The sequence below is a fragment of the Lactuca virosa genome, chromosome 5 (genome assembly GCF_052849685.1).
Source record: "Lactuca virosa cultivar CGN04683 chromosome 5, Lactuca_virosa_CGN04683_v6, whole genome shotgun sequence".
Lineage (NCBI taxonomy): Eukaryota > Viridiplantae > Streptophyta > Magnoliopsida > Asterales > Asteraceae > Lactuca > Lactuca virosa.
In genome coordinates this window covers 375,149,784-375,164,863 of record NC_136430.1, presented here as the reverse complement: position 1 = coordinate 375,164,863, position 15,080 = coordinate 375,149,784, and the positions used below count along the sequence as shown (strand labels likewise).

The following is a 15,080-nucleotide window of genomic DNA, read 5'->3' as shown; positions in this document are numbered from 1 at the left end:
TTAATAACATCGATAACATTCATAATTTGTCCGGTTCCAACTTGGGACCGGTACAAAATTGGACCCCAATCGATAAAATAATAAAATAATAATCTTTTTGAAATCCCAATGTAAATACATTGGTCCCAGCGGAACTATAAATTAATAATTACTAAAATATTCCAAAATTCTAGAACTGTCTAGTAAAAAATGAATCTATAGTCACTTGTTTTTTTTGTGAATTTCAAATCTATATTAAGTTCGTCTTTAAATCTCCAAATTTCACTTAAGAGTTGAGGCACTGTATTCTCGTATTGCAACAGAAAGTTGTGAAGAGTTATTGCCGCTTGCAATGCTTCTTTCCGAGTGACCGGTTCCAAAGGCACTAAATCATCACCAACCGAATTTTGAACGGTATTAGCGATAATTTCTTCAATGCTTTGAACCTCGTAACATTCATTATTTTCACCTGAATAATCCAACAACCCATTCACATCCATTTTTTGTTGATAATTCATTCATGTAATCAAGTTCTCAAGCTCACGAATGTCCTCCCTAGAATTTATATCGTTTAAATTATTTGAGCCCGTTGGATTAGCCGAACAAATTCTACACTGTAGAAAGTAATTTGCTATGAACTCTTGTTTCACATTTCTCCAAGCTGAGATGGCCAAGTTGATGACATCTAAAATATTAATCTTTTCTGGGGAAGAAATGTCCAACTCATAACCTTCCAAAATCTTACGGTAAAACCTTTTACGGTAGTACATTTTAAAGGATCTAATTATCCCAGCATCACATGGTTGAATTTTTGAAGTCATGTTTGGTGGTAGAAAAAACAACTCGATGTTTTGCAACCATTGAATATTTTTTGAATGGGATGGACAAATTATGCACTACCAAGAGAATTTTTCGACCGTGCATTTGATCATCTTGCCAACGTACATATTCTTCGAAAAGCAACCCAGTCATCCATGCTCTTTTGTTGGCACGATATTCACAAGCTAGGCTATTTATGTTGACATTCTTAAAACAATGTGGCTTTGCATACTTACAAATGATCCATAGAGGAATTTTTGCCGAGCCATCCGCATTGCAACAAATAACAATTGTAAGTCTTTCCTTGTCATGTTTCCTACCTTCAAGTTGTTTTGTTGCAAGTGAATGGTCAACTTGTAACTTGTAAACAAACCAGTTTCATCCATATTAAAAACATCTTTCATTGGAAATTGATTAATTTTTTCCCTTATAGACTCCAATTTATTCTCCATGTCATGTGTGTCGATTAAGCCACTTTCTCCGAATCGGCGATATGATTTGATACCATGCCTTAACTTGAATTTCGCAAGCCAACCCTGTGAAAGATTATGTTCAGAAGAATCTTGTGGATACAAAAGCTTCAACGTCTCAACCGCCTTCTCTATGATTAACTCTCCTGTTATGTTCACACGCTCTTGATGTTGGAGAAACCATTCATAAACAACTTTCTCCATGTCCGAATACTTGCCTGCTTTGTGACGCCTGGAAGATCCATCTTTGTCAAAGTTAGCCGATTGGAACTCTGATGATCCCTTAAGAGTGTTTGATATTGTTCCTTGACTAATTTTCAAATCGAAATTTTTGTCAACCCAATTCACCAAATCTTGTTGAGTGCATCCTTGGTGATCTCTCTGATACTCGCATAATAGTTTTCGTTGTTGATTGATCATCGTTGATTTTTAACACCTTTTAGTTTAAAAGCCATAGTTGATGTGATTTTAAAATTTATCATTAGACATTTTATAGTGATCAATCTAGATCTATGTGCATTGAACTTGACAGGTTCATTAATGTGTGAATGTACATGGGAATTTCAAAGGTCCTTGTTTCTATTTTATTCAAATAGGTAAAGTGAACAGACATGGAAATTTTGAAGGTCGATGCATTAATTTGAGAGTTGCTCACGAATATAAGCCAACTCTTTAAATTAATAATTTATTAATTTATCGATATAATAATATCTTGCTAAATTAATAAAATATCTCAGTCCCAACATTATTAATTTATAAACGTTTTATTGTAGTTAATATTGACATTCTTAAAGAATTATAATTCGTTCTCTAAGAATTATAGTTAATTCCTTAAGATTGTGTTGCATAAGATATGAATTACAAGTTCATAAATGACATTCTTGAAGAATAAGCATGATCCAAATGAATAACATACATTTTTTAAAACAAAATTATACCCTAAAACAAAATGAAGCTAATGCAACCTTGCTAAAAGGTTGCATTCGGCCTTGAAAAAGTTGCATAATGCCTAACGCAACATTTCAAAAAAGGTTGCATTAGGCGAAGTCACATTAGACCTAAATCAACATTTTTCTTGGAAAATAAAACCCTATCTGAAATAGTTGCAAATATGTTTTATATGCAACCTTGATGGGTTTTATAGGTTATAATTAAAACTTGTGGCAAAAAAACTTAACCCTTAAGTTCACATGCAACCTATTTGGATCTAAGTAATCTCTATCGATTGCAATAACCTATAAACATCAAGAACCCTAAGGGAGCTCTATAATAATCGAAATTTACATAGATTTAGAGTTTAAATACCTCTTGATTATTGTAGCAAATAATCAAACCAATATCCTTCTTGAAAACATTGGAAAGCAAGCACCAGGAATTTAATGCCTCTAATGTCTCACACCCAAACCCTAGAAACCCTAGAATGAAGAGGAGAAATAGGAGAGAGGAATAAATTTCGTTCCTATGCTTCTTAGGAAGGTCATGAACGAAAATTGATGGCCTTGGGGGTCCTATTTATAATTTAGGTAAATTGCAAGCAGAGCAAAATCTGAATTGATTAAATAATAGATTTAATCATAATTCAAATCCTTTCCTTTAATACAACCAAGAGGCTTCCATAAACATTAGAGAAGCCTCCAAAACCGTCCATGCCATGGAGGTTTCTAGAATTGCTTATTTTGTTCAACTATTAAACAATTACAATTAACCCCTTGCACCTTTAATTAATTACAGATTAACTCTGATTAATAATTAATTAATTGTAATTGATTTCTTATTAATTTATTAACCATATAAATTAACAAATCAATTATTTAACAATTGATATCATGTTAATTTATTAACCACATAACAAATTAACATATCAATTATCTATTCACAATTAATATATTAATCCCATAATATATTAACAAAACATTTTTCTCTCTCTCTCTCTCTCTCTGTGTGTGTCTCTCTCTCTTTCTCTCTCTCCTAATATCATTCAAGCTATTTCTAGTTATGAGCACAACCCAAAAGGATTTTTCTTCTATTTTTAAGTTTATACCAATTTAGTTATCAGCTTATACACCTTAATCCAATAGTCTCCCACTTGGATAAGTCTATAACTACAATTGCAAGTATAATCAAACAACAAAAGTGTTGTCCAAAGCCACTGTCGAACTCTGATCTAATAAGACATTGGCCCTAAGATAATTGACCAAATATTCCTTCATTCTACAAGATATCGTATATACATAAGACATGGATTAGAATCAATCTCATAGTCCAAGATTATGTTTCATGATTTCCTGATTTATTATGACTGAATTATGGCTACTAGTTGAACACATCAATTCAGTCAAGGCTCGGCCGAGCACTTCAAATATCGACAGCCGCGAGAAATCTACGTTTGTGATCTTGTATATTTTGCTTCTCTGACATCTTACTGACTCCCCCCTCATCTTTTTAAAAAAATCCGCTCAATGGTGGTAAAGTCTCATCTTATTTTTCCTAGGTGCTTATTTTGAATGGGATTTTAGTTTAATGTTTTTATTCAGTGGACGTGGTTATTGGCAAGAACTTATTGAGTCCATCGTTTGGGCTCATAATAAATGAAAAGTTGTTCCTGCTACCCAGCTATCGCCTTAAGCATTGTACAAGGATGTGCTGTAGGACTAACCCATTACCTTCTGGGTGGAATTGTTACAACATGGGCATTCTTCTTAGCAAGAATTATTGCAGTAGGATAACGGTTATGATAGGGGCTCAAAGATATTGCTTTTCCCGTGTAACGCTTGCGTTTCCAGCTAGGCTTAATAATCAAACATGTAACCTTTGTGGTCAAGTCATGTAGTCATTTTGTGAATGAATAAGACAGGATTATTCATATATTTTGTGCTTATGTGTTTTATATGATATTAAGATATATTATATAATAAAGTAAATAAGATTTAAAATACACGTCAAAAATAAAAGATCACTCAGGGAAAATAATCTCAACCTAGTTATAGTATTCGTAATTAGGATCTCGTACATATCCAGAACACCTCAATCCGACTTAGAACCAAGAAGTTAGGAAGCACCAAAGTCTCGCGATAAAACCGACATGGCTACGGATACCGTAAAAAGTGAATTTGGGTTAGATTGATTTTTTAGCTTAGGAAGTCTAAACACAATTCATAGATGTTGTAAAAGAGAATTCGTGCATATAGGTATCGTCTAAATCTCACTTCACTAGAGGAAGTTATGATTTTTCTAAAATTTGGCGCAACAGTGTGCGTACCGATATTGAATTTTAGATCGATAGATTGTTAGCCAAACAATCTAAATGAGAGCTGAAGATCTCGTTGTTACGATTCCAATGATATAAAATCCATCGAAAACGGATGCTGTATGTGAGAGTTATGCATTTTATACAGGCTTTAATAGGCTAAGCATGTGTAAATAAAATAAATTCAAGATTAGCCGAGGGATTCTAAAGGAAACTTATAGATCTCTTCGATAGCTTTCCGTGGATATGAAGAATGTAAAAAACGGAGCTCTTATGAAGGAGTTATGCAATTTTGGAAATATGGAAAACGTCACTCGCGCAAGCACGTCGCGTGTAACTTACGCACGATGTCAGCCACGAAGCCCCACCTAGATCGTGCCACGTGTTGGCAGCCCAGTGGATCGACGTCACCCTTATGAGCAATGCGCCTCCTGTTGTACGGTGCGCAATACTACAAACTCACCTATAAATACCAGCTCATTCTTTCACTCCTCCGTACACCCTCTAGTCGATATCTCTCTGAAATTTTCATAGTTGGCCCATTTTTCTTCATTCTAGCCTGTGGTGAAGCCCTACAATACCCTCGAGTGCTCAGCTTGCCATAATCTTCGTGTAGGAAGGACCTAAGTCATTATTCTACCTATTTAGATCCCGCTTCTCGTCTATTGTACTCTGTACATGAGCTACACTTACTTTGCCCATGTGTAATTTATAATTATAGTTGTAAGTCGTTACAAGGATCTTATAATTAAGATTTATTAACGATTCCAAGTTGATATGTTTATTGATCTACTATGGGAGAGGTTTCTAGAATAGTCACATCGGCTTGGTTGTTGGATTTCAGAAAGACTATATGTCGAAATGATCCTGCCTCCCGACTGTCCAACCTGGCTGATCCTTACTTGTTTGATCTTGAAGTAGACTTTGGAAATGTTGAGGAATATAAACTCTAAAGATAATAGTTCCACGTAGTATGAAACTAGACTAAGACGTAGTGTAAGGCGAAGCTCTGCCCGATTCACTAATCACCAAACAGTTTGTCAAGTGAGTGTGTAGTTATTATCAAGAACATAATATTAACTAAAAAATATCCATATAATAAATATTGCTTGTATTATCTGTGTTATGTGCTATTTGTAAAGATAAGATAGTAACATTTGGATTAGGAATTGTTGTAGAAATCAATTGCCTTTAGATATAGGTATTGCCTTAGATTATGAATAAAACTTATAAAGGATTGCTTAGTGTCGAATAGGGCTGATATCGATTAGGTCTCATAGTTGGGTTAGAGTGTGGGACCAGATCGGAGTGTAATCCTCTCCGTCTTCGGATGACCAGAAATGGTGGGTCTCGATCAGACAACCAGACGATATGTCTGGGTCATCGACCAGAGTAGATGACCAACACTTTGCTGTTCTAGGCGGTCTTGTGAATTACGTTGCTAGCATGGATTTATAACCCATGGACGTATGAAATGGAAATCCAAGGACTTATATGACTTACACTAGCCAAGGACTCCCCTAGCATGTGTAGTCAAACATGTTTCTTAGACATTTCATTCGGTAAGGTGATTCTTCCAGATTATTGTCAAATTAGGATCTATGAGGATCTATTACGATTGGGTAGACGGTCTAAGGACAGATTATATATTTAGACTTGATATATGTCTTGCAGGAATGATATTTTATCCTTAAAATTCTATGGGCTTGACAACCCTACGTATCTCACCAGGTTTCCCAAACCTAGCCCACTCATTTTATTGCAACATAGGTAGTGGAGCCAAACTTGAAATTGCCTAGTTAGGATGTTGAGTGGAATAAAGGATAGGCTTGCATTAGTTATTTCAGGACCTTTTTGTTTACGATGTAATGTATGTTTGGATATAAACGAATGACATCCCAAAGGTTTTAATAAAATAAATTTTGTTATTTCAAAAATGTTTATTTAAGTGGGAAATTTCGCATTTCAATACTTCAAAGCATAATGAAAATTTTTAAATTGGTTCTGAAAAAATGGGGGATGTCATAGTTGGTATCAGAGCATTAGTTTAAGTGGCCTAGGAATTTAGGAAAAGTCTAGACTTAAACTTAGTTACTAAGTATGATTAGTAAGATGTGCGATAGTTACGTTAGTTGCTTTGGACACTTGCCTGAGGACACTATAGGAAGATGGCTTAACTATGTGCTAAATATATGTGATAGATAGTCTATCTTCTTTATCCTAAAATTCTCGCCTCTAAGACTTTAGTACTCACATACCATGACCATCACGGGGAGCAGTAGAGTCGTCAAGAACGAAGGAGGTCCAACACCTCAAAATTTCGGAGCAGTTGTTGTGCAAATCCCAATTAATGAAGCTCAGGCGATGATGAAAGAAATGCTCAATCAAAAGCAATGTGAGTTTAGGGAATTATTAGCTCAGGAGCCAGCTAATATTAGAGGAAGAGCGCTAGTAGTCAAAGAGCCGATAGTTGTTGAACAAGTCAACAACAAACCAATTCACTCACATGCTACGATGGTCCAAGAAGGAAATAATGATGACTCAGAGAGTTATGAGGGACTGGAGCAGCCTGAAGTTCAGAGAAATTATGAACCTAGAGGCTACTGCAAGTATAAGGATTTTATGACTTGCAAGCCATCATCATTTAACGGGAAGGAAGATCCTATAGGAGTCATGGATTGGATATCAGAGATGGAGTCGGCTTTCCAGACGTGTGGATGCACAGGAAAGCTACAAACCACCTATGTTGTGAGGCAGTTCAAGGGTACGACGATGCATTGGTGGAGCACGTTGGGGAAGATTTTGAGCCCCAATAAGTGGTTACAGTTGACTTAGGACGAATTCTTGACCCATTTCAAGAGGAAGTTTTGTTTGGCTGAGAAGATGCTGGAATTGGAGAATCAATTCTTGGCTTTGACAAAAGGAAGAATGTCAGTGGATGAGTACATCAACTCCTTCACTGATAAAATGGAGCTCGCCCTACGAATCGTTCCAGAAGAACTGACCAAGATTGATCGGTATGCCAATGGGCTACCGTGGGAGTACAATGTGCTAGTAAATGTAAGTCCCTAAAATGCTTGTGTACCAATCAGATCCAATTGATGGTGCGGAATCCCAATCAATTGGATGATGTCATATCAAATAGAAGAGAAGGAGAAGAAGAATAATATGAATCTCAATGTATTGATGAATAGAATGATGATCCTTTACATGAGATTCACACACACTAACACACACTCTCTTTCCTCTCTCTCTATAACACCTTCAAATGCACACACTTAAGCTCCTCTATTATGTTCATCAATCTATTCCTCACACCCCTCACCCCTATATATATACATGAGAAACATGGGCCGTAAATGGGTTTACGGTCGTAAACACCCATTGGGCCGTAAACAGGGTTTACGGTCGTAAACCTGTTTACAGCCGTAAACACCTCCCTGGCCGTAAACCTGACCGTAAGCACATATATGGCCGTAAACACTGAGCTGTTTACGGTCCTAGACATAAAATTACATTTTCCTAGAAAAGCAAAGTATAAACCATATTTTTGACCCAACAATCTCCCCCTTGGTTTATAGCTTTCTTTTCTTTTCTTAAATGACCCAACAAGCTCCCCCTAAAAAGTAGCTGACTTTCTTGTTCATCTTCATTGTAAGCTTGGCTTCAGCATTTATCTTCAAATTCTTCACAACTTCAAGATGAACTTGATGAATCTTCAATGAATGACTTCATCTTGAGCACTTGAGCTTTTCTTCAGAATTTGGCGTTGAACGCTTGTCGGGTGAGGAGGCTTGATGTACTGATTCTTGAAAGATAGCGCTTTCAGCTTGAGAATCTTCAGAGAGAACATCAGAGAGAACTAATCTTCAAGATCACTTCAGCAGGTTCAAGATAGCAGCAGACTGATTGAGGATGCTTCAATGCAATCCGTCACATAATCTTCAATTGCAGCTTCACCTTGCTTCTGGGGTTGAAAGATTGAATGTCGAAAGAATAATCTTCATTTCTTGCTCCTTCGAATGAGAATTCTTCGATGATCACGGATGAAGCCTTGGCTCAGAAATCTTCAACACAAACTTCCATGAGTTTCATCTTCACCTGAATTCACTATTCAAGACAAAACAAAACTAAAAGAAAAATTTAGCACACAATATTTTTTGGATTTTTCATATTTTCTGAAAAAAAAAACAGAAATAACACTATTTTTGGATTTTTTATAAATTTTCTGATTTTTGTTTGGTTTTTAAAATTTTTAATTCTCCCATAATATTTAAATTAGAAGAAACTATGAACAAATTTAAAAAAAAATAAAAATGATATTTAACTTTAAGAGTGATTTGGGATCAAAGTTTTTAGACAGCCTTTATCCGTTTGTCAGTACCTCTCCCTTCATGAATAGATCTGGTCAATCGCCGGTATTGTGGTCCACTTAAACACGAGAGATTGTGACAAAATTAGGACATACTATAAGTGACAAGACAATGTGATCCTAAGTTCCTAGATAATATTCCTTAAGGACCATTCAGCTGACGACGACCAAAGATATTGTAGTCCACCTAAATTGAGCAGCGAGATCTACAGACAACCTAGTGATTGTTCAATTTTAAATGTATTAGAACATGTTTCCCGCTTCCTGACATACCCCAATAATCAGGAACTTGCAAAGTACTCCTTACTTTAGGTGAGCAGACAATTATTATGAGAGAAGTTAGATTTAGAATGCATATGCTATACACCCAGGTCGGATCTCTTCCAATCTCGCAGAGGGTGAAACATATGACTAACCAGATTTAGAGGGATTGAGAAGTAGAATGGTGCATATACTGTGTACCAGGTCGGATTGTGAGTCACGCACAGGAGACAGTATATGACTAACAGACAAGAAGAATTGCATAGATAGAAGATGCAGAGAAATAGATTTGCATATGTTACAGTCCAGGTCGGATGTATTTCAATCACGCAGAGGAGGCAACATATGACTAACAGAAATAAAGCAAGAAAATAATTTCCTACAGACCTACTTTATCGGAATTCCCCAGTCGCCCCATCAATACCGGAATTAAGGACAAAGTCCGTACATCGAGGAAGAGTTAAACCACAGTTCTAGATACGGATTACTTTAATGTGACCGGTGGATTATCATGTATATCTCCCTGCTCAACCTATCCGAGCGTCGTATTGTCAGGCTAAACGAATTTAACTAGGTCAAGATTTGTCAAGTCTTTGAATTCCTAAAGTTCAACTCTACCTAGTCAAGTCCATTTTAAATCTTTCGTGCCTACCAGCGCATCGAACACAGAGTCTAGACAATTCAGATTCAGTCCCTTACACTGGTTTTAGATTGCCTGTTATCACATGATTATATCACTTCCCAAAACATCCCCCTCAAGCACATTTCATTAACAACATATTTTTGGATTTTCTGATTTTCTAATGTTTTTTGATTTTTGAGATTTTCAATTTTTTTGTTTAGTTTTTATTTCTCCCCCTAAATTTGTGCATAGGAGAGAAACGAAAGTAAATGCACAAATTTAAACTATCCTAAAACAAAAATTAGTCTTTAAAGCGAATCAGCTTAAGAAAAACTCAGGAGTATCGAGAAGAAAACTCAAACTGTAAGTCACCGATTGAATTTGCATCCAGAAGGTCTGAGAACAGCATGCGTAATCTCAGAACAGATCCAAAAATTCTTCACATCGTTAAGCACTAACCCCATGAGTGATCCCTTCCTTTCTTCCCTTCCCGCAAAGGACACATCCTCTCAAACAATGTTCTGAGTGTTGTACAGTTGAGAGATGCCTCCTATCATGTGCCTGGAACAGCCACTACCAACAAACCGAAGTCTGATGACATGCCTCCATAGCTGCTCCGACACAGAGCGAGATTAGTTGGTCTTTGGAACCCAGTCCATTTTGAAACTGGGTTGACCTTTGTCATTAACACACGGTACTCTCTCCCATGACATATCCTGTTTATCACAAACAAAAGATGTAGAAATATTAGAATCGTTAGAGGATTTGGGAGAGTGAGCCTTAGGAACCCATTTGTAGTTGGGTTTGACCCATTTCTTTTTCGATCTGATGGGTGGCTCAGTACTTTCTTTTGATCTTGATGCCGACCGTTGAGATGACTTTGATTTTGGCTTCACGGGAGCATCTCTTGGATTTGGCTTCTTGGCCGGCATTCCCTTCTTGCCCTTGGGATCCGGATTCTTGTCCTTGTAGGTTTGATTCTTGGCCTTCTGCGCGTTCCAGTCACCATGGTCTAAACGTGACCTTGAGGGGTGTCTTTTGAAGTATCTCCCTCTTGGTGCGTTCTGCCAGCCTTGTGCATAGTAGGGAACGTATGCGCGATTAGGACAATTTCTGGCAATGTGTCCAGGTGTTCCACAGTGAAAACATGTCTTTTTCTTCACTGTGAAGTTGTTTCTTCCTACCCCTGGTGGCGTATTTTTGCCTTGTTTCTTGCTTTTCCCACACGCACAGTTGCAGCATGCATTCTGTTTAACTTGATTTGGTGGCCTGTACTTCTCAACAACAGGTTGATCAGAAGCAATTGAGTTCGAAGCAACAGATTCAGAGCTCAAGGAGATGTTGGTTTGTTCAATGGTTTTCTCCTTGTTCTCATCTTCTGCTACTATACCTGCACATGAAGTAGAAGCATTAGAATTTTCAACCTGAATACCTCCTGACACAAATCCAGCTGGTTTTCCATATTGAAGATGTGCCTCCCTGTCAATTTCTTCCTGTGTTGTAGGGATGGATGTGTAGTTATGATTGAAAGGTGGAGGAACACTATCATACCCTAGACCCTTGTTTTGATTATCTTTGAATTTTAATTGGGTTTCAAATAAGGACCCGACTGTCTTACTTGACGCAGTATAATTTTTGAAACTAACATCTGTTTTTCCACACTTAATTTTCAAAGCGTCAAGTTCTTCGGTTACAGCATCAAGTTGTCTCTTAATATAGTCATAATTTTCACACTTGTTGCTGAATTCTTCCTGAAGCTTCCTAAAGTCCTTTATTTTTGTTTCTAACTGGGCCTTTAGGAGTTTCTGTCCTTTCCTGAGTTGATAACCTTCATATCTCAGGTCCTCAACTTCCCTTTTTAGCAAATCATTATGTTCACGAAGAAGTTTAATCGTAGCTTCACATGATTGAGAACATGAAACTTCACATGATTGAGAACATGAAAATTCATTGACCGGAAGGTTTGCGGAACTCATTGTTTTTCGACAATTCAAAGCGTCAAGTTCTTCAATTATATCAGCAAGACTAAGACAATTGAGATCTTTTGTCTTCTTGATGACAGCCACGTTCATATCCCACGATTTCGGAAGTGCATTCAACAGCTTTTTGTTTATCTCAAATTTTGTCAAGAAGATCCCAGCTATACACATCTCAGTAGTAAGTGTAGTAAATCGCTGCAACTGAGCTTCCAGGGTTTCTCCAGGGATATAGTTGAACATGTTGAATTTTTGTCTTAACATATCCTGACTCTCTTTCATGTCTTCGTAGACCTTAAAAGCCATTAAAACACAACTGGAAGCCAAAATCAAACTTAAAAGTCAACCCCTTTGACTACAAACCTCAAAAGTCAACCTTAAAAGTCAAATTTAAAAAGTCAAACTCAAAAGTCAAACTTGAAAAGTCAAACATAAAAGTCAAACTTAAAAGTCAAACCGAAAAGCTAAATTTGAAAATTTAAAAGTTAAACGAGAAAGTCAAAGTTTAAAGTCAAAGGTCAAGTTTTAAAAGTCAAAGTCAAAATTTTAAATAAAAAGTCAATAATTAAACACTAAAATTTTTGGTTGAAATTGGAATTTAAAATGAAAAGAAATTGAATTTTGGGCTGAAAGTGTCAATTTGCGAAATTAGGAACCAACAGGGAGTGGTTTTGAATTAATTTTCGTTGGAATGTTCCATCTAGGAAAGTAGATCAACTAGTAAGGCGTGTTGTTGATGAATCAGAGGTCGCAGGTTCGATCCCCGGCACCCCCAAATCCGTTTCCCCTTTTTTTAATAAGCGAAGGAAGATGTTGCTGCGAACTTCGGATCCTATGCGAGGATGCTTGGATGCGAGGACGAGGCAGTAAACGTTGCTGAGCCGTAAACCACCGAGGACCGCAAACCGCCGGGCCGCAAACTCCGAACCGTAAACCTCGGACCGCAAACTCCAGCGACCGTAAACTGTTTCCGGCCGTAAACTCCGGTGACCGTAAACTGTTTCCGGCCGTAAACTCCGGGAAACCCTAGCCGTAAACGCCGCCGCCGCCGACCGTAAACCCTTCAAAGACCGTAAACTCTTCGCAGATTACGTGAAAAACAACGTTTTTCACCTCTTTTTGCTCCAAAACTCGATCAAAAACTCGTTTTTATCAAAAACACGAAGAACAAACCCCTCCTAATTTTCAGAGATCTATCCAAAAACGCAAGGAATTTTTCAAAAATAAGATCAAATATGCTCCAGATCTGACAAACATGACTGATACAATCCAAGCTCTGATACCAATTGTAAGTCCCTAAAATGCTTGTGTATCAATCAGATCCAATTGATGGTGCGGAATCCCAATCAATTGGATGATGTCATATCAAATAGAAGAGAAGGAGAAGAAGAATAATATGAATCTCAATGTATTGATGAATAGAATGATGATCCTTTACATGAGATTCACACACACTAACACACACTCTCTTTTCTCTCTCTCTAGAACACCTTCAAATGCACACACTTAAGCTCCTCTATTATGTTCATCAATCTATTCCTCACACCCCTCACCCCTATATATATACATGAGAAACATGGGCCGTAAATGGGTTTACGGTCGTAAACACCCATTGGGCCGTAAACAGGGTTTACGGTCGTAAACATGTTTACAGCCGTAAACACCTCCCTGGCCGTAAACCTGACCGTAAACACATATATGGCCGTAAACACTGAGCTGTTTACGGTCCTAGACATAAAATTACATTTTCTTAGAAAAGCAAAGTATAAACCATATTTTTGACCCAACAGTAAAGCAGGCACCTACCTTCGAAGCGGTCGTCTAGGCTGCAAAGTCTGTCAAAGGAATGATGAAGAAGAGAGCTACCGACATAACTGAGGTCGGTGAGAAGAGAAAGGTTGAGGAAAGTAACAACAACAACAACAACAACAAAAACAACAACAACAACAACAACAACAACAACAACAACAACAACAACAGCAACAACAACAACAACAACAAAAACAACAACAAAAACAACAACAACAACAACAACAACAACAACAACAACAAGAAGTTTACGAAAACAAACGAAAAATCTAGAAGCAACCGAGAAGCAAAGTGGTGCGACCAGTGCAAGAAGAAGCATTTCGGCAACTGTGTCGTTTACTTCAAGTGTAAGAAGCCAAGGCATATTCCCAAAAATTGCCCTATGAAAGGAAGAGTTTGTTTTAATTATGGAGAGAAGGGGCACATGAAGGTGGAGTGCCCGAAAGCGGAGAAGGTGATCCCGAGGATCTTGCCACCAAAGACCAAGAGTCAGATCTACCAGATGACGCTCAACGAGGCTAAGGAAGACACCGATGTTACTTCAGGTACATTCTTAGTTAATCAAATCCCTTCAAAGATATTATTTGATCTTGGAGCAGATCATTCATTTATATTGCATGAATTTGGTAGGAAACTTAGACTATCACCGCTTAGACTAAGTACCCCTATATTAGTAGAAGTAGAGGAATATACCTGTTAGCAATAGGTTAGAGGCCGTAACTATAGATTTATATGAGAATGAATTCCGTCGAGAGCTTTTACCTTTTGAGTTAAGTGAATACGACATCATTCTCGGCATGGATTGGTTGGGAGAGAACCTCGCAGACATCTTGTGTGGACGGAAGAGGGTGCACATCAGTACACCTGGAAGAAATCCATTCATCATTTACGAATATAAGAGTATAGTGAAGTCTAGAATCATCACGATGATAAAGGCCAGAAGATACTTATCGAAGGGATGCTCGGCATTCCTAACATACGTAATCGACGCGAAGAAGGAGAAAAGAGTAATGACCGATATACCTATGGTGCGAGACTTTCCTGAGGTATTTCTAGATGAATTACCAGGATTACCTCCAGAGGGGCATGTAGAATTCAGAATCGATTTGTTTCCAGGCACGATGCCAATTACGAAGGCACCGTATCGTTTAGCGTCGTCGGATATGAAGGAGTTAATGACACAACTCTAGGAGTTATTGGTCGAAGGCTTTGTAAGACCTAGTTCATTACCCTGGGGAGCTCCAGTATTGTTCGTAAAGAAGAAGGACGGTACTATAAGAATGTGTATTGACTATCGGGAGCTAAACAAAGTTATGATCAAGAATAAGTATCCTTTACCTAGGGTAGATGACTTGTTCGATCAATTGCAGGGAGCAACCGTTTTCTCCAAAATTGATCTCAGGTCAGGTTATCACCAGTTAAGGATTAGGGAGCAAGATATCGAGAAGACAACCTTTAGAACCCGATATGGACACTATGAATTCCTCGTTATGTCGTTCGGACTAACAAATGTTCCAGTAACATT

General features: G+C 37.5%; 1 pseudogene; it reads right to left on the bottom strand.

Moving 5' to 3' along the window:
• Positions 1-179: 179 nt before the first annotated feature.
• LOC145113666 (CENP-B homolog protein 2-like) lies at positions 180-1,723 on the bottom strand (annotated as a pseudogene).
• Positions 1,724-15,080: the final 13,357 nt, after the last annotated feature.